Consider the following 21,004-nt stretch of genomic DNA (forward strand, 5'->3'; position numbering starts at 1 on the left):
TATCCCTGTGGCTTGTTCCCATGGGTGGAGCAACCCTGTTCTTGCTGCTGTATGACATTTGGTATCTGTATCAACCTGAAAACTGTGAAAATGGATTAAGCAGAAGAACTGGGAATCATCCATCATCAACTAATGTTTTTAAGGAGCAAGCCTTCTCAGAAATAGAATCTAGGATTTATTATATCTCTCTAGACACTGATCCCATGTGTGCCTACAGTGATAATTTTTATGTTCTCTTTGCCCACACAAGTGGGCAATTGCATCAAGTGACTGGATGAGTATGTAGGTTTGTCATGGTAAGGGATTTTAGTGATGTTTTTGTTTTGCTTCAAGTGAATTCTTTCACAGATGACTAGACTGAGGAACTTTTATATCCTTGAAGGTTGCTTATCTTTCTCTGCCAAAATTTGCTCTGAAAATTAATCTAGTTTTGCAATTCCATTTATTTCTTATGATCACAGGAGGATGCACAACTGTGAGAAGGGTGTTGCTGCCAGCAGTCTCTTGCAGAGAAGGTAGTCTCAAGTGTTCAGTCTAAGTTCATCTGTTAGTGTGAACAGATTCATTTTATTTGGTAAGTTCTCAGCTTGTTTAAACAAGACATTTCTGTGAAAAGGGAACATGAATATGATAACTTCATCATCTTTTTAAAAAGATGTTCTTTAAGCCTAAGGGCTGGAAGCGAAAGTACAAGACGTAAATTAAAGAAAGAATAAAGAGGAGCTTTCCTATATCTATATCATAATGAAATCTTAAGTGGATGAGGTTTTCTTCCTCTGGTACTCACTGATAGATGTTTCTAAAGATAGAACATTTCTAAAGATCAGGTTAATCAAAACAAAAAGAGTTGTGGATACCTTTAACCTTAATGAATCAACTTGACAGCATTTAGCATGTCTGTCAATTACACGTATTCAGCAAAATTAAGAATACAATGTTTAAGAGAAAAAAAAAATAAGTAGTTTAAAGAGCAAATTCCCAATTATTGGAAACTTTGGATTACCTGAACAGTTTATATTTATATATGTTTATGAATTGATTAAGGGGGAAATTATTTGATTACTTTTTTAACTTTTTGTGATAAGTCCTTTTTTTCCAAAAGTATTGTAAGGGTTAACTTTCTAAAGAACCATCATAGTCACATACCTGAATTAAAGGACAAGTTTTCCAGTACTGACCAGTGTTTTCGTGTGTAAATATCACCAAAAAAAACCAAACTAAAAACTCATGCAAAAATCTGCAAATACCAGAGTTCATGTTAAAATTTAAGGTAAAAAATCTTACATGTACAGTCACTAATAGCTCAAGAGTTCATCCATGAGCATCTCAGTTTAAATAAGAGAGAGATGCAGAAGGTTTACTTTCCACAAGACTTCTTTGTCTTCCAACATACACACTTTGTTATGCTCAAACAATGTTGTTCCATTTTTAGGGGATAAAAAAACCACTTATGTCCACAGGCTTTAAAATAGGACTTTCTATTCTGCAGGTTGTACAGTTGCACATTCTCCCAAACAATGAAGGCTGCATTAAATTAAGACTTTATATTTGATTAGTGATTTTTTTTTTTTAAATTGGTTTTATATATGTCTGATGCTGTGAATGTTTTTTTTCTAATTTTGGCCATACCATCACTCAAATCAGAACAAATGAAGGAAAAATCAGATCATTTTTGCACTATTTCATTGTTTTGAGGGAGGATTTTGTGAAAGCATTCTTATTGCAAGTGAGTAAGAAAAATCTGCAAGACTCAAAAAAAAAAAACAAGACAGCAAACAAGAAAAAAAAAACAAGACAACAAAAAACAAAGACAGCATACAACATTTTAAGAACACTTTTTAGAAAAATGCCTCTGTTTATATTTGGTTTCTGAGAAAAATTAGGGCTTTTTGTTTTCTGTTTTCTTGTTTGTTATGTACAAATAAAATAACACAGTCATGAGACTAATAGAAATTTTTTTGCACTCATACCTGAAAGATATGCTGGTAATGTGAATATAACATTATTAAGTTTCATTATGAAATTACCACAACAATTAAAGTCAGCTGTGAAACACTAGTTCAAGAGTAACTGTCTCATTTTAAAATAATGTGATTAGTCCTTGTCATGCAGAGAAATGTAACTAATGTAAATTTAATTTACATATCCCTGCATATTTATTTTCTTTCTTTAATCTTGTAATCACCACAAGTAATTTTTCAAAAAGGTGACCTTACTAAATAATTAACATTTTTCCTAAACTCAACCTAACAATTGTTAGCTTATTATTATTAGTGTTCCTGTAAACAAGGAAAAACTCAGTTCTAAAAAAAAGATGCTCAAAAAGCAGAAAATCTAAAGATAACAGTAAAAAATGCATTATTTCATGTAGAAGAGTTGAGATAAAAAAACATTAAAATTTGCATGTGCAAATACAGTCAACTGTGAATCTCCTTATGTGATTCTTCTTGACCAATAATTACTATCATGCTTTCTTCAATATTTTTTCTAATCAGGCAGAAAACTCAGAGTCTGGTATTAATTATTTGTATTAAACATATGGGCTAATTTATCTTCCTTCTTATCTATGAATTATTCACAACCATATTTCTCAAATACAGTAATCATTCAAAGACTATTTTCTGTAGTGAGTGGTGAATAACATGTTCACAAAATAAGGATTGTGAATGTATTTTAAAGATAAAATTACAATTCTGTTCTAATTTCCATGGGTACAAATCCATAGGAAAAAAAAGTCTTCTTGCATCAGTGAGTAGAAGACAAAGCAACTGAAGCAATTGGGACACACTAGGAATTCTCTGAAACACAAATAATTTCCAGGGCCTGAGAAGCCCAGAATTGAAAGTATAAATATTTAAGTTGTTGAATTAACTATTCATTTAATTTGAATAATCTGTCATTGCTATAGAAAATTATTCTCATTGGCACATCTTCCTTCCAACAACCCATTTGCTAGAATATTCACAAGAAGGCGAACATAAAGCCGTCAGTACAAGTGAAAGGATTCATTTAGCAGTGAATATTCACAGGAAATTATTTGCCCAGCTGGCAGAAATAACTCTGGTAGCTAGAATAATTACTGGATATCTGAACTACATAGTTTTAGCCAAGACTCAAAAGCTTTTCTCTGAAGAAAGGAACCATAGGGCTTGGGATATTTTAAACGAGCTTTTGATATTTCTTCAGTCGTAGTTCCATATGACATGTGCCTCCATTGCTAAACTAAAAGAAAAATCCACTGTCTGGATCTGATTCTGCTCTAAGATACATGAATTAATTAATACAGTAGGGTATAATCGCAAGTAGCCTGTAATGTTGATGTCTCTACCAGGTACTGTATTTCTGTGAGGGCTGATGTCCTGTTAATAAGCTTGGGAGCTTTGTAACCAAATGCAGTTGTCATAAATTTATCCAACAGTTATCTTTTTATAAATTTGTGATATGATACATAGTGACAATAATTTGGTAATGAGAAACTAGATTTAACAACTTGCTTCATCATAATCATAGTCAGCATAAGCTAGATGTTATTTTGGACTTTCCAATATGTGGCAAAAATTTTCTTTTATAGTTGTTTTTTTCCTCAAAATATCTAGGATTTTCTTTTGATCTTTTATGCTGTGGAATTGGAATTTAACATTAAGATTATTTTATCGTCCTATAATATTTCTCCCAAATTTTATGACTATTCTAAGGTTGTTTAAACTTGTTCAGGCAGAATTAAATAATAAGACATAGTTATTAAATATTAACATATACTCTGCAACAACCTTAGACTATTTCTTAATGCAATTCACTGTAGTGTTAACAACAACAGTTTACAAATGGGCTGGCTCAAATTGTTTTAATGGAAAACTACTATGCAACTGCTTCCATGTATTAGAATAAGACTTTAGAATCATGAAATTCCATCCAGAACATTAAATTAAGAAATACAAGATTTTCTTTTATCTCATGCTCCTGTCTTTCAAAACGTCATCTATAATATAGTCAATAAATATTTTACCATTTTACAGAAACTGTCTATCTACATGAATAGTTCTTAGAAGCTAATATTACTGATAGTTCATGCTTAAAAAGCAACAACAACTAAAAATTAAATGGACTAACATTCTCCCACAATTCCTGCTGACTTAGTGTAACAGATATCACTAAATTATAAGTATGCAAATTACCCACAGAATTTCCCATTGCCTTGACACTTCTGCTAACACTTAACAAATTTAAATTTGTTCTTTTTAAATCAAAACTTGATATCATCTAGATAATAGTACTTAAGCTGACAAAACTCCAAAGACAAAAATCTGACATTGGGGCAAATGGCCTGTTTTATTCAATAAAGTATAGTCTAGAAAACAAAACCTGTTTTATTTAGTTATAAACTAGGAAAGTAAAATACTTAATTCTGAACCTGAAATATGTTAATCTGAAATTCTTTCAAGATGCTGAAGTATTCCATTTTCAATCCACTAGCAGTGTTTTACGTAATCAGAGTAAGCTACCTTTTACATGAAATTGACTGTGTTTAAATGTCCTATCGAACAGCAGTCTGAATAAACCCAGTAGCTTTAGACTTTTTAACTTCTTACTCAAGAAATTTTCCATCTGCCTTGCTTTTGACTCATTTTTCATACCATCAGTTGTGTCTTTGCCTTACACTGTCTCACACCAATTGGCCTGCAGTATTGAATCCATGGTGATGAAGTGTCTGAGCTTGATCTGAGCAATACATCTCTTCTTATGGCTGCTGCAGAATCAGAACGAAAGAGGAAAAGTATAGTACCTGTCATAATAATTTAAGCAAAACACACATGTCAACAATGTCATTTCACATTTCAAGCTCAGATTTCAGACATTAGCAGATAGGAGTTTGAAGCTGAGGGTTCTTGACCAAAAATTCAGGGATACCTTCATCACTGGTTATAGGGAGATTAATAATATTTATTCTGTCACTTCCTTGGAAAAACATTTCTCAATATAGATACAGGACAAATATTTTTCCTCATATACATTATGTATGCAATGATGTCTCACTCCTAATGATTTTCATTTTATGGAAATTTTAGTGGATTCAATAGAAAAATTATTTCCAAGAAACTCAGATATGATTTAGGAAGGCATTGGATATAAAAAAGAGAGGGAGCTGAGTCCGCAAAGTGTATATTACGATACCATTTATCATTTCCCCTGTTCTTCATTTGCACTGTATCTGCTATGCTACAACCATATCGTTTTTCTTTGTTGTGGCCAGGCACCTGCATTCTTAATGGTATATCAACATTTGTTTGCATTTTCAGGCAGATATTTTGGGGTGATTAATCTGGGTGTCAAAAATCAGACTGCTGTCTTCCAGATACTTTTCTGATAAGATTGACTGTGTCATTATCCACAAGTATGGGGTATTTCAATTCTAGCCAGTTGTTCTGTCTTGATAATTAAGTTGTCACTCCTTTAAGCAATTTATTACAATATAGTATGCAATTGTTTTATTATACATGAAAACCTGTAACAGGCAGGGTCCCATCAGTGGTTTGCAACTTGATTATGTGCATGACTGACAAAAAGAAAATAAAGTGCATGTCACTAAGAAAAAAAATTGAAAGAAAAAGTTAGAAAACAATGTATAAAAAAAAGCCTCATTTCATGAGGCTTTTTTAATGTTTTCTCAAAATTGTAATATCACCTGCTAATATAATTTACAGATTTGTTAATTCATATCCAAGCAGCTAATTCTACATGGTAATTGTGAAATTAATGAGTTTACATGCATTGAGTAAATAAACAATGAATAACAATATTCTAAAACACATCTATTTTTTTTGTAAGACCACCTTCTTTCAGCTAATATTCATGAGACCCAGAAAAGAAGAAAAGGGCTTTCATGACAGAAACCTTAGTCCAAACCTGCTGAATTCAAGAATTTAAGATTGTCTTTTCTAGCGAATATGTGGGTAAAGAACACTTTGAGTATGATCACTTGTCCAAATACACATCCAATTACATTTCAAATGCAGTGTCAACTTCCTCAACTTCTTTCCTCAATGGAATTTTAGCAAAATCAGGACATTTTCTAACCATCTTTCTGAAAGATCATTTTATAGTTGCCTCTTTTAGAGGTTTCTTCCTTCAGAGCAGATGCATGTTCTCACTGTTGCAGTCAAAACGTTAACCACCTCAATAGTAACCTCTTTAACTTCTTAAGTTACATTCAAGTCTATTTTTGGTTGAGTGGGTGGGTGAGTCAGTAAGTAACTGCAAATAATTTTTTATTCCAAGAAACTTGAAAGAATTTTTTATTAGGAATTCAAAGAAATCACAGTTTAATGGATTTCAGCAGCTCCTCACAGAGGCATATTCGTATATGTTGAGTTGTTACCTCTGTTTTCTGGCATTGTCACCCACATAATGGGTCACATTTGTTTGTAACACTGCAGAGGCTGGTCTCTGTCCTTCATAATGGTCTCCAGCATGTGCACAGCTTTCAATAAGAATGAACATCAAGGATGAAACATTTGAAATGTACACTTCTTCAGCGATCTAAGTCACCATTACATCTACTAGATTTATGTTTAGCATAAATATTTGGTACAAAAAATATAAATACATGTACATATCCCACTGTACACTGTACTGTGTATATATATAATATGTCTTTATATTTAAAGACACAAAAAATCCACCTAGAACTGTATAATTTGAATGACTTCTGGAGTCTTGAAAAGCTCTTAAATCTGCAAGTAGTCATGTAAAACTGAGGTAAGTAGCAAATGCATTAGAAAAGAATATGAATGCATTGGAAAAGAGTGCAGTATGAAAAGGGTCCAAGAATGAAAACATGTTAAAACTACCATGATACCAAACAAAGCAACAAATCTAGTTCCACATACACATTAGAAGTAAGAAGAAGACAGCTTAGTCCTGTTATTTATTTGAGAAAAAAGTAAACATAATGGATGTTTCAGGGAAAGCTGAAGTAGTCAATGCCATCTCACTTCACTCCTCCCAAAAAGAAAAAAAGAAGAAAAACAAGATTAATTATGACAAGACTCTAAAGGAAAATTAATTTTAACATAGAGACAGACACAGGCAGAATGTGTAAAAAAATAGCTTTAAAAGTGTACATAGATCAGATGCATTCAAATCCACAGGCTCAGATAAAATTCTCCCTGAGGTACTTAAGGAACTAGCTAATACAATCTTGCAATCATTAGTCATTCCCTTAGACAAACTACTGAGCATGAGAAAAGTCCCAGGGTACTGAAGAAGGCCAAACACAGTACTTATTCTTAAAAGGAAGGTGAAAGAAGAACCAGAAAGTTACAGGTATGAGTCTGATTTCAGTACATAGAAAAGATCTAAGTTTCTTTTTAAAGCAAACGTTTTGTAAACTCTTAGGACATAATAAGATCTGGAAAAAAAATAGTCAGCATCCTTTTGTCAATAATTATATAATTTCCTTCATTGTGGAAATAGATGCTTTAGTGGACAAAGGGAAATACTTCAGTATTTATTGCATTTCTTACAAGTAGGTTATATAGGATATTCTCATAAGAAAATTAGGAAAATACCACTCAAATTAAAAAAAGAAAACAACCTATTTTTCTGAGAAAAAAAAAAAGAGAAAAAACAGGGCTTTTTCTCAATTCTTTATCTAAAAAATGATTATTCCAAAGGGCTCTTATATAGGGCTGTTTCGGTGTGATTTTATACCATACTTACACTAACTTAAGTAAAAGAATATGTGCAGCTCAAAAGAGGAGAAAAGAAAATATCCTTGGGTTGAGAACTGGACTTCAGGACAATCTTTGCAAATTATAGCTATAACAAAAATCAGCAGGAGGCAATTCAATTAAGAAAACTGAAAAGGACCATTCCTAGGAAGAAAGAAATCTGTCATCAATGCAGCATGGAGACAAACTGGCTATAGGCTGTCATAAGGACACAAAGGTTCTCTAGGATAAAGCTAATTGAACTCAAGCCTATCATTCGATTTCAGAATGATTCTCCAAGAAGTATTTTGTGTAAAACTCAAGAAATTATTGGCCTAAGTAATGGGAAAGCTTCATCTGAAATAATATATCCAATTTTGGGAGCAGACAGATGCAGACAGACCAGATGCAGTATAAAACAGAAAAATATATTTATGAATAGATAGACTTATGATCTAAGATTTGTTTTGTACATATTCTTAAATAATAAAATAGGAGACTGTGTAAGAGGACTTCATAATTGCCTTTTGGATTTTTATAGGTTACAATCAAGTGTTTTGCAAGTCCACTAAAGCAAGGACAAAAGCATAATCTCTTTGATTAGCAGTAAAAAGATATTTCTGGATGTCACAAAAAGAAACATTCTAATACTGTGACAAGTACTGAAATTGTCAATCCAGGGGAAATTTTGGAAATATACTTCCTTGGAGATTTTTAGCAGACATTTAAGGGATATAAGAAAGTAAGAATAGCTGAAGCAGGTTACTCCACACTGAATGGGACAATATTTCATGCAGCTGTGGAGGGGTGGGGGTAAGTTAGTTTGTGGCAGTGGATGTCAGTGTCTCCAGCAGAACAAACACTGAAGCTCCAGAAATTTTTGACTGGAGAACAATAAGCCAGGACCATTTTACTTGTGTTTAATTGTCCTAGGTTTTATCTCTGAAATTTTCTTGTGAACCCATTTAACATTTTTAGCTTGCATAGCATCCAGAGCAGACACTTTTCACAGCCTTATGTGAACCATATCCTAATGATCGTTTTCAGCCATTTACCTGGCATCTCCATTCAATGCCCACTGCTTTTTCTCCTGAAAGAGGAAATTAAGTACATTTACCTATTTGCTGTTCTGGTGCCACTCTCAGGCCTCTCTAACATCTTGCCTCAGTCATATCTTCAGCTGGAAAATGAAAAGTCTTTTTGGATAAATGTTTGCTAGGAATAGCCCAAGTTACAGTGAAACTGTTCGTGGACAGAGGATTAGAGTAGATGGATGAGCTGCTTTAAAACCCTTTTAAGCATCATGAAACAGTCATGACCTGTATGATTCTTCCTATTGTTGAAATTTCAGGCATGTTCTTTTTACTGCAATCTCTTAACTAGAATATAAATGAGTTGTTTACCAGAATGTGGTTAAGAAATCTAAGGTGTTACAGAGAAGCGAAGTGGTGTAAATGGCACACCAAAGCCTATATTTTAAATAAAACCATAAAATATAACTGAAAATTATATTTTTTTTTTTTTTTATATAACCATCTAGTTCTCTGTTCTACAGAAAATTACCTGTTTGAAAGAAGTCCTTTAAATTGCCACCAAAACCTTAATGGAAACAAAGGATCAATTTTACATGAAAAAAATAATAAATCCAGCTTCTATTTCCTGAATATGGGTTTGCAATAGCAATTGTTATTTATGTGAAGTTGCATTTTCTTAATTGCTTAACAAGATGTATGACACTGGACCCTCTTTTTCTTTCCTTATGTTTTTTAATACTAAATTGTAGGTTTTTCATACAATACATGTAATGAATTCTAACATATGCCATTAAGATAATGTTTATTGAATTAATAAATTTTGTGCAGACTTTTGGCAATAGTTTAATGAATGTAATTTTTTTTTTTGTCTTAAAAAGTGTAGAAAAAACTAAAACATTAGAGTATCTGGCTTAGCAACAAAAGTCTTCTTTTTTTAGTTTGTCCAGGAAAGAATTTGTCTTAGCTCGCATAACATAAATTTGACAATAATATAGACCCAATGGTCTTCAAAAAGCCCAATATAGAACAGGTTCTCCTCTCTAAGAAAATAAAGTTAATAATCATTAAGCCTCAGAGTCTTTCCCATGCTCTCTGGATCTTGTCATTCCAGAAAACATAATGTCATCTTGTTAGAGGCCTTTGGTTGGCAGACATGGAGAGAGGCACAGAAGCAAAACCTGTTAGTGCTGTGTAATCAAAGCTGGGCTGTGGTGCTCTTCATGTGAGCTTTGATGTCCTGTGAGGGTTCTATCTATGGGCAAAGTGGTACTTAGAATGATAAAGATAATGTGTTTTGGTTATCACAGAGCACATCAGGGAGGTTAAGGCAGCGTTGCAGATCAGGCTGTTCATGTTTCCACACAAACCCCGACAAAAATAAAAGAAATATTCCTGTATAAGCAGATTTTTAGAGGAGCTATCTCTCAAAAAAAATCAATTTCTGTAAAAAATAATCTTTAAATAATCTTTAAAAATTTTACGGATCCTTTACCTTCCTATAAGTAGAACATCACAGTTTCTCTTAAGCCTTCCACAGGTGTGGAGTCTTGTAATGATGCTGATGTGTCATTAATTTGTTACATTTACTGCATAGCTTATTGTGCATATATACCAGGTTTACACACTGGGGTTAAACTTTGCTGCCGAGAGTCTGAATTTGTTTTTACTAGGCCTATTCCTTTTTACTTCCCCTTTAGCTGTAACTTGACAGCTTTTTAATAAACAGACTATTAAAAAAAATACTGAAGAAGTATTCAGGGCTAAGCACTTCATACTCATTAGATTTTTAGTAACACACCTATTTGCTAGCATCAGATGATAATAAAAGGTAATTTACATGGATCTGCAATAAGATTTTTAAAACCCTGTTAGGAAAATATGTGCAGTAATTTTAATTACTTTTATTGCTTTCATTATTTAAATTAAACATATAGATGTTTGTTTTTATTAGAAAGCAATATTCCTGCAAACTGGGCATCTAATTTTAAACACTTTTTCTGTTTCACTAATTCTCTTTTAAGGAATTTGGTTGATTTGCTGTTTATATTTCCATTTAAGAAATTCTGCTCTCATTTATTTTGTTTGAAATCTCAGCTTTGAAACAATGTAAATGAGATCAGAATGTGACCCAGTGAAAATGGTTTGCCATCAAAGGATTCACACTTCAAGCTGTGTTATGTAGCTTTCCAAAAGTGACATCTGGCCTCTTGGCAGGTTCCTCAGGCAGCTGTGCTGGTGGCTTAGAAATTGCTGATGGGCCTGCCATATGCAGTACCTGCAGTTTGGCTGCTTCAGGCTTGCTCCAATTCATTGCCCTACTGAATAAAATTTGCTTTGAATTATCTTCCATTTGAAATTATTGGCATACAATTCCTTTTTTTTTTTTTGTTTTTGTTTTTAATTCAATCAGAGATGTGGTCAGAAAGGAGAGTTCCAACTTCTGCTGCATTGGCTTAGCTAGAGAAAACAGCTCTGTGATCTAAGAATATCACTGTGCTGCCGGCTGCTATTGAGCAGATCCCCAGAGGCTGAACAACAGGTCTGTATAACTCACCTGTGCCCTTGATTAGGCATTCTGGGTGAATGTGTGGCCTGTACAGTTCTGGAGTGGCCTGGAATCTGTTAATTTAGTTTCCTAGGAGAGAATTTGGTGTACATACTCTTTATTTCATGGAAGTTTGAAAGTGGTGAGATGTCAATAAAGCTGACAGAATTTATAAACACGGGTTGCATTCAGGGAATATTTGTCTGTTTGGTATGTTAATAAGACGAAAAATGGGACAAAAGTTCCAAAGACTGACAGAAGAGACCACAGAGAGATCTTTGTGTTCTTTAGCAGGATGCTTTAATCAATTTGTTTTTCTTCTCTGTCTGCACATCTTTACAGAGAAATATCCTTTTATGGCGGTATTGCTTTAACACCTAGAGACCCATACTTCTAACAAGGTATCAATTGTGCTAAACTCTGTACTCTCACTGAAATTACTAATAACAGCAGTGCCTAGCAACACTTTGCTGTATCTTAAGATTCTCTCCCTCTCCTACTCCACCTGAAGTAGCAAATACCATGCCCAGATTAGCAGAGATGCAAGAAGCAATGCACAACTCTTTTGACAATGTTCTCAATGTCAGTGGTAGAAACTCTGAAATAATCTCTCTAATCATTAAATTCTTGAAAGATTTTGATCATTATTACATATCTATCAGTAAATGTATTAAACACAAAAGCACAGAGGGGCATCTCTTAAAAACTTATTTTAAAGTCAGCATGTACTCAAATACACACTTTTAACGAATATCCCTAACATGAAGTAACTAAGCACACATTGGCCTGGAAACAGCAAAATTTTGATCACATATGATTATAAACTCTGTCACTCTGAATGAGGATGACAGTATGAGCCATTCCAAATAATTAGTGCAACATAATGCTTCTTGTGTGTCTTGTGTGATGGATTGGGGTGTGATGGGTTGACCCTGGCTGGTAGCTAAGCCCCTGCTTTATCACTTGTTCACTCTCCCTTAGTGGGATGGGGGGAGAATTGGAAGGACAACAGCAAGAAAACTCATGAGTTGAGAAAAAGACAGTTTCATATGTAAAGGAGAAAGAAAGAAAACCAAGAGATTGAAAGGCAATCACTCAACACCTCCCACCAACAGACTGATGCCCATCCAGTCTCTGAGCAACGGCATAGGACAAATTTACATTGGACAAATCATGACTGACAAGCCTGATTTCCTCGATGGGATTTGAGGATTCACAAAGGTAGAGAATATTTGACAATTTTGATTTTAGTAAGGCTTTTGACACTGTATGTTTATATTCTAGCATTCAAGTTGGAGGGTTAAAGTTCAGGTAGATAGAAAAGTAGATGGATGGAAAAGTGGGTAAGTGCTTGAGCTCAGAAGTCATTGATTAATGCAGTCTAATCTACCCAGAGGCAGGGTACTGCACGAGTCTATACAGAATCTGCCCTGTTTAATGTCTTTGGCAATGATCCAGGGGAGATAAGAGTGTGCACACTCATCAGATCTAGAGATGGCAACCAACTACAGAGTTCAGTTACTATTCTTGAGGGCAGGGACGGGTATTCAGAGCTGTAGGGATTATCCAAGACACCCATTTTAAAATCCAGACAAATTCTAAGTCTTGCATCAAATATGGACTAGTAACCCACAACAATACAGAGTGGGGATAGACTGACTGTGCAGCAGCTCTTATGAAAAGAACCCAGGGATCCTGATGAGCAACAGACTGAAGGCAAGTGTCATCTATGGAACCTTAGATTGGCTTTTGCATGTGGAATTGTTTGTTGTTGTTCTTTAGAAGTTGTTCATTGCAGAATTGTACTGGTTGTGGTTTTTTGTGTGTTTCAATTGAATGTTTAATTGTAATGAGCATTATCCCTATTTTTGTAGTCCCTTACTCATTTGTTTGTTGCTATCGATGCTTTGTTTGTAAGTTTAATAACCCCTTTTAAGTTTGTTACTTTCGAGGTTTTCAAAGCAAATCCCCTCACCAGCAGCATCTTACAAAGAATTTTAACCTGCCCCAGAAGACTTGTAACTTGACACCACGGCAACGGTGAATACTAATGAGGAACTTTCCCTCCAAAACCTCAGTTTCCCCAACAACAGCAAACTGTTGGAGGAGAAGATGTTACCAGCACCAATCAACAACAGCTATAGGGGTGGGACTGCCAGCAACAAGCTGAGGGGACAGAGATTATAAAAGGACCTGTGAAGTCTGAAGAACTGCCCCTTAACTGTGGATTAGCTGCAGCTGGGGACCCGACACTGCAGACTTTGGTCTACATCTCTTTTAGAGACTTTTATATAAATTTGAATGCAGATTAGCTGCATTCACTGCAGTGCCGCTGAGTTCTTGCTTTGGGACCAAAACGCCGGTTCGGCCAGAGGATTCCTCAATCCTCAGACCCGGGATTTTTTTTTAATTTCTTTTTTTTTTCTCCCTCACCCATTATCCCTTCCTCCCCTTTGTTTTTTTCCCTTAATAAAAACCCTAGTTTATTTAAAACCCCAAAGTTGTGTCTTTCTCCTCACACAAGCCAACAGGGACCCCCAGCAGCAGCGAGGCTGTACAAAGGGGAGTGTGGCTACTATGATGGGAGTGATGATGATACTCTTTGACTTAGAACTTGTTGAAATGCACTTAGAGTTCTGTGTCCAGTTTTCTGTGCTCCAGGATATGATAACTTGGAGTGAGTTCAGCGGAGGGTCTCCAATGCAGAAGGGGCTGCAGCACCTGACTGTTGAAGAGATGCTGAGGAAGCTGGGCTTGGAAAAGGGGTGACTGGGAGGGGTGAGGGGTTTGGCAGATGCCTTTCTAGAACCTATGAGGAGGTTAGCAAGAATCATATAATTCTTGCCAGCCTCCCCATAAGAAGACAGGGGATTGGCGCATGGCAGGATGATGAGGGGCAAGGGACATATTTTGAAACAAAAGAGGTTCTGACTGGATGGAAGGAGAAACTGTTTTCACACAAGGACTGTTAGGTGATAGAGTAAGCTGCCTAAACAGTTCACACAGTCCTTGTCCTTGGAGATTGCTAAAACCTGACTGGATAAAACTTTGACAGATTTGGTTTGACCTCCAAGTCATATTTGAGACCTTCTGAGACCGTTTCCAGCCCAAATTATCCCATGAAATTGGTAATCTACCGGGACTATAACAACTCAAGGAGCCATTGAAAGTTGCTGTGTAGAAAAGCAAAATGATCAACAAGAGCTCTGTGAATTGGAAAAAAGATGCCTCTTCTTTTAATCTTACTGACCAGACCTGAGGTTTTCTCTGTAAAACCCTTTTTTCTTCCCTTTTTTATGTTACACTAAAATTTACAGTTAGAGATTGAACATGCTTTTGATGGCTTTGGGGTGATCATTTCAAGAAATCACAGGTAGGTCCACCTCAAGAAACTGAATTTCACCAGGTTCTACTACATCTTAACAGAGGTATAATGAGTTTTATTATTTTTCACTCCTTTATGTTCATGACTGTCAACAGGGAGCTTGAGACCTCCTTTCTGCTCCTGAAATTGTGTGGGGGAGTAATTACCCATACAATGTTCCATTGGAAAACAGCTATGAGATTGCCCATGAAATAAGCAATAAATAGAAGCGAGAACATGCTGTTTTCCTGAGACTGAGTGAATGGCAGAAATTTTCTTGCATTTCACCACTTCAATACACGTACCAGTTATCATACTAGTCTTGCCAGGAATGAAACTGTGCATCGGAAAATGAGTTATTTTCATTCATGTACCCTAGCAAGCCATTTGTCTTACCTTTCACTTTCTGTGTGGTCTGAGTGTTTAAACAATTTTTTTCTGCATGCCAGGTTTATACATTTTCTTTTTATAGATAATGCAGCTTTTTTTTCCAGTACAGGAGGTGGAGAGGAGCTTCATACACATACCAGCGGTACTACATAACCCGATTGCTTGTGATTACAGGGAAACTGGACCTAATGAATCTGGCAACTCCTGGCAGCATTATGCTCTGTGTTCTTGCTCACCTCAATGATACATATGCTACTTTCATGCTAAAACATGGTCTTTTTTCCTTAATTCATAGGCAACCTATAGGAGAGGATTTTTTGCTATATAAGGTATGTATGGGGCCTGGCTGAGACAAGAGTTCATTTTTCCCATAGCAGCTCTCACAGTGTTGTGTTTTGTGCTTGTAGCTGGAAATGTGATGCCTTCAACATCTCCACACACTCAACAGTAGGCTGGTGGTGGGAAAGGTCTTGGTAGAGGACACAGAAAAGACAGCTGATCCAAACTTACTGAAGGGTTATTCCATACCATATGATGATACCTGCTCACCCATAAAAGCTCAGAGAAAGGAGGAGGAAAGGAGGCATTTGTTATTACAATGTTTATCTGGCAGTGCAACCACTATGCATTCTGAAGTCGCATACATCCATTTAAATAATGATATAAGCCAAATATATCCATATTAAATATATGTAAATAAATGCACATTGTGGATAAACTTTCATATGACCACTTCTCCTGTGTGCTATATGCTCTGATATTATGTAGCAGTTATTCAGCACATGACTATGTTATGTCTTTATCTAGTGATTTGGAAAATAGTGAGATAATATATTATTTTGAATTATTTATTAGTAATAATGGTTATGAAAATAATTCTAACATAAATATGTATGCTCATTATTAATACATAGCACATGTAAGAAATTTTTCCCCTGTATTTAATGGACTCTTGTCCTGTTCAAGAGAATAGGTTTAGGTTTTGCTGGAGTTCCTTTACATAACCTCAGTCATGTAACTGGGCATCTTGTCTAAGTAATCAAAAAGACTCCATCTGCTGTAACTGGAGGAAAGAGGAAGAAAGTAGATTGTAATTTAATTTAATTATTTATCAGTTTTTATAATGCTTAAGAGGTATAACAAATAAAAATGCACAAATGCTATGCTTTACACATCCTGTATCTCATACATAACATGTATAGGTAGTTGTGTAGACATGAAATTTGTGTTTATGCAGCTATAAAGACAGGAGGAGAAAGTGTGCCCTCTGGAAGACCCTCATGCTAACTCCATCTCTGCAGAGAAGACAGTTTGCCTCCTCAGGGGAACCATTTCCCTGGCCATTGTCTCATTGACTATAGAGAAAGCCTGTACAAGGCTGAGAGTTGGCTAGAGTGCCCAGCTTCTACAACACAAGCCTCATCATCAGATTTCTGCTTATTCACAGGAAACATTTGTCTTCTAGGAGTCCTGACTTAAGAGATCTGAACTTCATACTTCCAATACAAATGACATTTTGCTCCGCCCTTAACCTGGTGACAGTGTAGAGGCACAATTGACTGCCAGTGTGAAGCATAATATACAATGGATCTATGGAACTGTTCTGTCTTTGTATGATAAATTTTTAGCTTGTGAGAAACATCTCAGAAGCAGAAAGGGCAGATGGCAATAAATATAAGTATTCAATCTGAATCAGAAGTCTCATTGTTTTTAAACTAATCTAGCAAAGAAGTTATATACTACCTACAGAGTTATGCAATACCAAAATCCTAATGGGAATTGGCCAGATAAATGCTTTACAGCATTTAATGCATACCATCCAAGTATATTATCTGCCACTATTGTTTGTCCTCAATTATCTTCTCAGTTATCTTCTCAATATCTGCTACAATTAGATTTCCTCTCACTGTAATTGCACATCAAAATCACACTTTTTTAAAGAAATGTAAAAATTTGAGCTCTGCAGTCTGAACTAGCACAGTTAAGCCATGTGATACTTTTCTGATAAAAACCACTATGCTCCATCTTCAGCGAGTAACTCTGCAACATTAAATGGAGCGAAAGTCACTGGGACATTTTGAAAACCTGGCCAACAACTGACCTCTTCAGACTTTTCTCTGAGAACAAGAAATAATAAATATGGATATTCTTTTGGCTGTAAAGAATCTCAGCAGTATTTCAACTAAAACTGATTTCTTTTAAAATGTAAAATTATTGTGTCTGGATATATACTACTATAATTCCCATGGAGAAAGAAACATTAGAACAAAATTATATATTCTGTTTCAAGTTTTGTGTTTATACGTCTTTTACATTTCACAAACAATTAGAAGCATTTTCTAAAAATATTAAGTACAGTTATCTCAGTATAGACTTACATGGATTGTTGTTAAGTGCTGGACAGATGCTGATGCCAGCAGGCTGACTAGTTGGTGACATCAGGGTGCTCAGTCCGTCTTTCCAGAATGGCAGTATCCTACCACCCCTGTCTTCCGGACTACAGAAGTGAGTTAATCTCATATGATATGGTCAGAACAATAGGGCAGTTTCCCCCCTTTTAGGCTTCAGTGATCAGCAGATTCAGGGCAGTCCAGCAGATTGTCCAAAGAGCACCAGCCACATGGTTTTGATATGAACCTGCTTTCCACCCTTTATTTTCATCAATGGTTCCTGAGTTTACACCTGCTCCAAACTTTGATATTTCTGTTCCCAGTAATTATGTTCTCCAAGATGACATCACTGATACTGTTATCTAGATTGCATTGGATTTGCAAGACTTAGCTTTTAAAAAAAATGCAGCATTTCCTTCCAATCATTCATGAAGTTCAGCTACTTGTCATATAACCTCCTCAAAATCACCCCAGTAGTTTTTCACATCCCTTTCAATTATCTTAATCTCAGGCCTTGTCCTGGTCATTGTCCTGGACATTTTTCTTACAACTCTGTCAATTACTAGGAGAACAGAGAATATCTTTTGATACACCTTGAGGATGCTTAAAATCAGTGCTGCAACTCTGGCACTGTTTTATTTCAACAAGCTATGATGTCTCTTCCATATGTAACGTTATCCTGGAAGAAACAGACATAACAGTGGATAACAGTCATCAAACCTGGATGGGGAAGAGAAGTCATTTAAATAATGCTCAGATAGAGTCTGATATAAGTCACACTCAGAGCTGAAGAGACATTGATTCTTCAGACAAGGCCTTGCCTTTCCTAGGACTACCTTAACTGAGAAAAGTAGATCATATTATCCAGAAATTCTAAACTTTTAATTCTTGGAGTGCATGGATGTGGCAAGCCTTTTTTTCTAAATGTCTTCTATTTTTATTACTAGCACACCTATTACCTGAAGTAAATTTTAGTCAGGTTGCACATGCAGACATAGTGACTTTAATTTCTGTAGTAGCTGAATGGCTCTTCTCAGCCCAATTTCACAGTAAGAAAAATATTGCAAATTTCAAGCTCAATAGAAAAGAGATAATAAAAATGTAATCACACATTATATCAAAAAGGATATTTCTTATTTCTTTGAATGGATGAATGGATATAGGCTCAAAGGAGACAGTGATACCATGAGAAAGATTAATTTCTGTAACTTCCAATACCTTCTAAGAAATTAATATTCCCAAATATAGAAACATGAACATCAAAGAAGAATCTTTCATGCTTTAAGGTGTGAAGAAAAGGAAAAAGGAAAAAAAGAAGTAAAAATAGACATTTGAGTGTCAGGAGAAAAAAATTAAAAATCAAATTGTTACAGTGGGAGCACCCACTTCCATGTTTGATATTTAAGTGCTTTCAGATAGGTATGGTGCAAAATTATATTTGTAATAAGGATGCAAATTACATTAATTGGGAGATTTACTTTGTAATAGTTATAAAGCTATTGCAACAACAATCTGCTAACTGAGCTCTGTTTGAAACATTGTTAGGGCAGCCACTTTTAGTTTTAATACAGGAGTCACTAATACCAGTTCAAACAAATACTGTTAAAATAGTCTAGTCATTGAAAAACTTCAAACTATTCTAGCAAGAACTTGAATACAAAATGTACTGTACTTCTGATGAAAAACAAAAAATACATTTGTGAACATGTGACATCTTGGTTGACAACCAAGAAAAAGCAGTAATTGATCTCCACTGGGCACTTACTGCAGACAGTGCATAGACATATTTAGCAGCAAGGAATTACATTACAAAGAATTATGTTGAATTATTATCTTATAAATTATTATAAGATCACTTATTTTGGTTACCCAATGTCTGTTCCAGTTGCTACAACCAGGAGACAGGACCGTCAAGCTGTGCAGTTTACATATCTCTCTCAGGAACAGAAAATGTGGTCTACTCCTACAATCTCACCTTAACAGCTGCATCACCAGAAAGCCTTCATCTCTGAAAGGATCTTCCAGTTCTTCCCCTATGTCACACTTCTTCCCTTCTCCTTTCCTTCTCACTGCCCCAAAGGGAGGCCTAGGTGACAGAGTCCCAGGATGGCAAATGGGGTTCTTGAAATGGAGAAGCTGAAAAGCAGGAGACACCCAAGAGAGTTGCCAGAGAACACTGTCTTTCCCCTGATCTTCAAATGCCCTGACTAGGAGCCAGGAGAGAAAACCCTCTATCGATTTCAGTCTGTGGTCTGGAAATCATTTTAGTTCAAATCTCATGTTCTAAGCAGGTGCAATAATCATGACTTATTACTCAGAAAGGAGTAACAGCAAAACCTTTTCCCATTCCTGACAGAGGAATGCTCTACACCAGCTATCACCTCTAAGGTGATTGACTCCTTGCTGTTTTTCTTCATAGTCAAGATTTCTAATAGATGGTTCAGGCATGTCAGTCTCAGAGAAGGACAGTACTGTTCGCTCTCATTCTCAAAGCACACTGAAGATACGTTTTTTCTGGATTGTTCTTCAGAGGCACCTGTCTCTCTACATACTGCAGTCACATACAGAAAAAAAAAATTTTTTTGACCTTTAACATAATTTTCCGCAAATATTTTTTTTTATTACCATTTTTATTATACTAGTTTTATGGTTACTTTTCCAGAATTCCTTGTCTTACATGTTTTCCTTGTTTGAACACAATTTCCATTTGTTGGAGGATATCTTTTTGCCTCTATTCACCTTTTTTTACTGAGACATTTAATCATCTTGACTGTTTATTTTTCCTTTTTGGTGACTTTTTCCTTTGATTATTTCTGTTTGCTAATATTCCTGTTATTTTAAACAGTCTCCAGCATTTATATGTTGGAAATTCAACTTACCCTTTCAGTTTTCTTTTCAGTACTGTCCTCATTTTTGTGTCATTTTCATTTTCTACAGTTCAAAGATATAGTGAAGGTTGTTCTCTCCTATAAGGATTTTGAGTTTGAATACCCCTGCATTAGGACTAATACCATGATTGAATCACTTTTGGTTCTCTGAAACAATCAGTGTGAAAATATATTGTGTTGGAGAAATGTATGTAAATTGTTCAAAACCCTTTAAAATAAGTTTAGCAACAAGCCTTTTCCTATTATTTTATACTTTATTGTTACATTTTTCCTATTTAGAAACAGGCATTATCCTGTGCTGCCTTGACTACAATATGGCCTTCTCTGGAAGTCAGAGTTTCCTCACTGATCAATGGTTACCAAGTGCCACCTCCTAAGGAAGTTACCAAGCTGAGTTCTTTGAATACTCTTCTGAAGGTGATAAGCCTGTTTTGTTGACTGTGTAAGGACACTAGAGAGAATATATTAATTTAGTCACTATGGTTGATTATGTAAGCTTATGTGGCATGAATCCAGGGCTAAGAAGACAGATTTTAGATAGATAAGAAGCAAATACAGATAGTGACTCCATCTGTTCAAAGTATTTTGTTAATTTTAGCTACTTTAAAGTATTGTTTTGAACTTGTAACCTACTTAAAATAAATTCAAAAAATCTAAGATCATATGTAAATTAGATTTCTGTAT

This window comes from Poecile atricapillus, chromosome Z (assembly GCF_030490865.1).
Source record: "Poecile atricapillus isolate bPoeAtr1 chromosome Z, bPoeAtr1.hap1, whole genome shotgun sequence".
NCBI lineage: Eukaryota > Metazoa > Chordata > Aves > Passeriformes > Paridae > Poecile > Poecile atricapillus.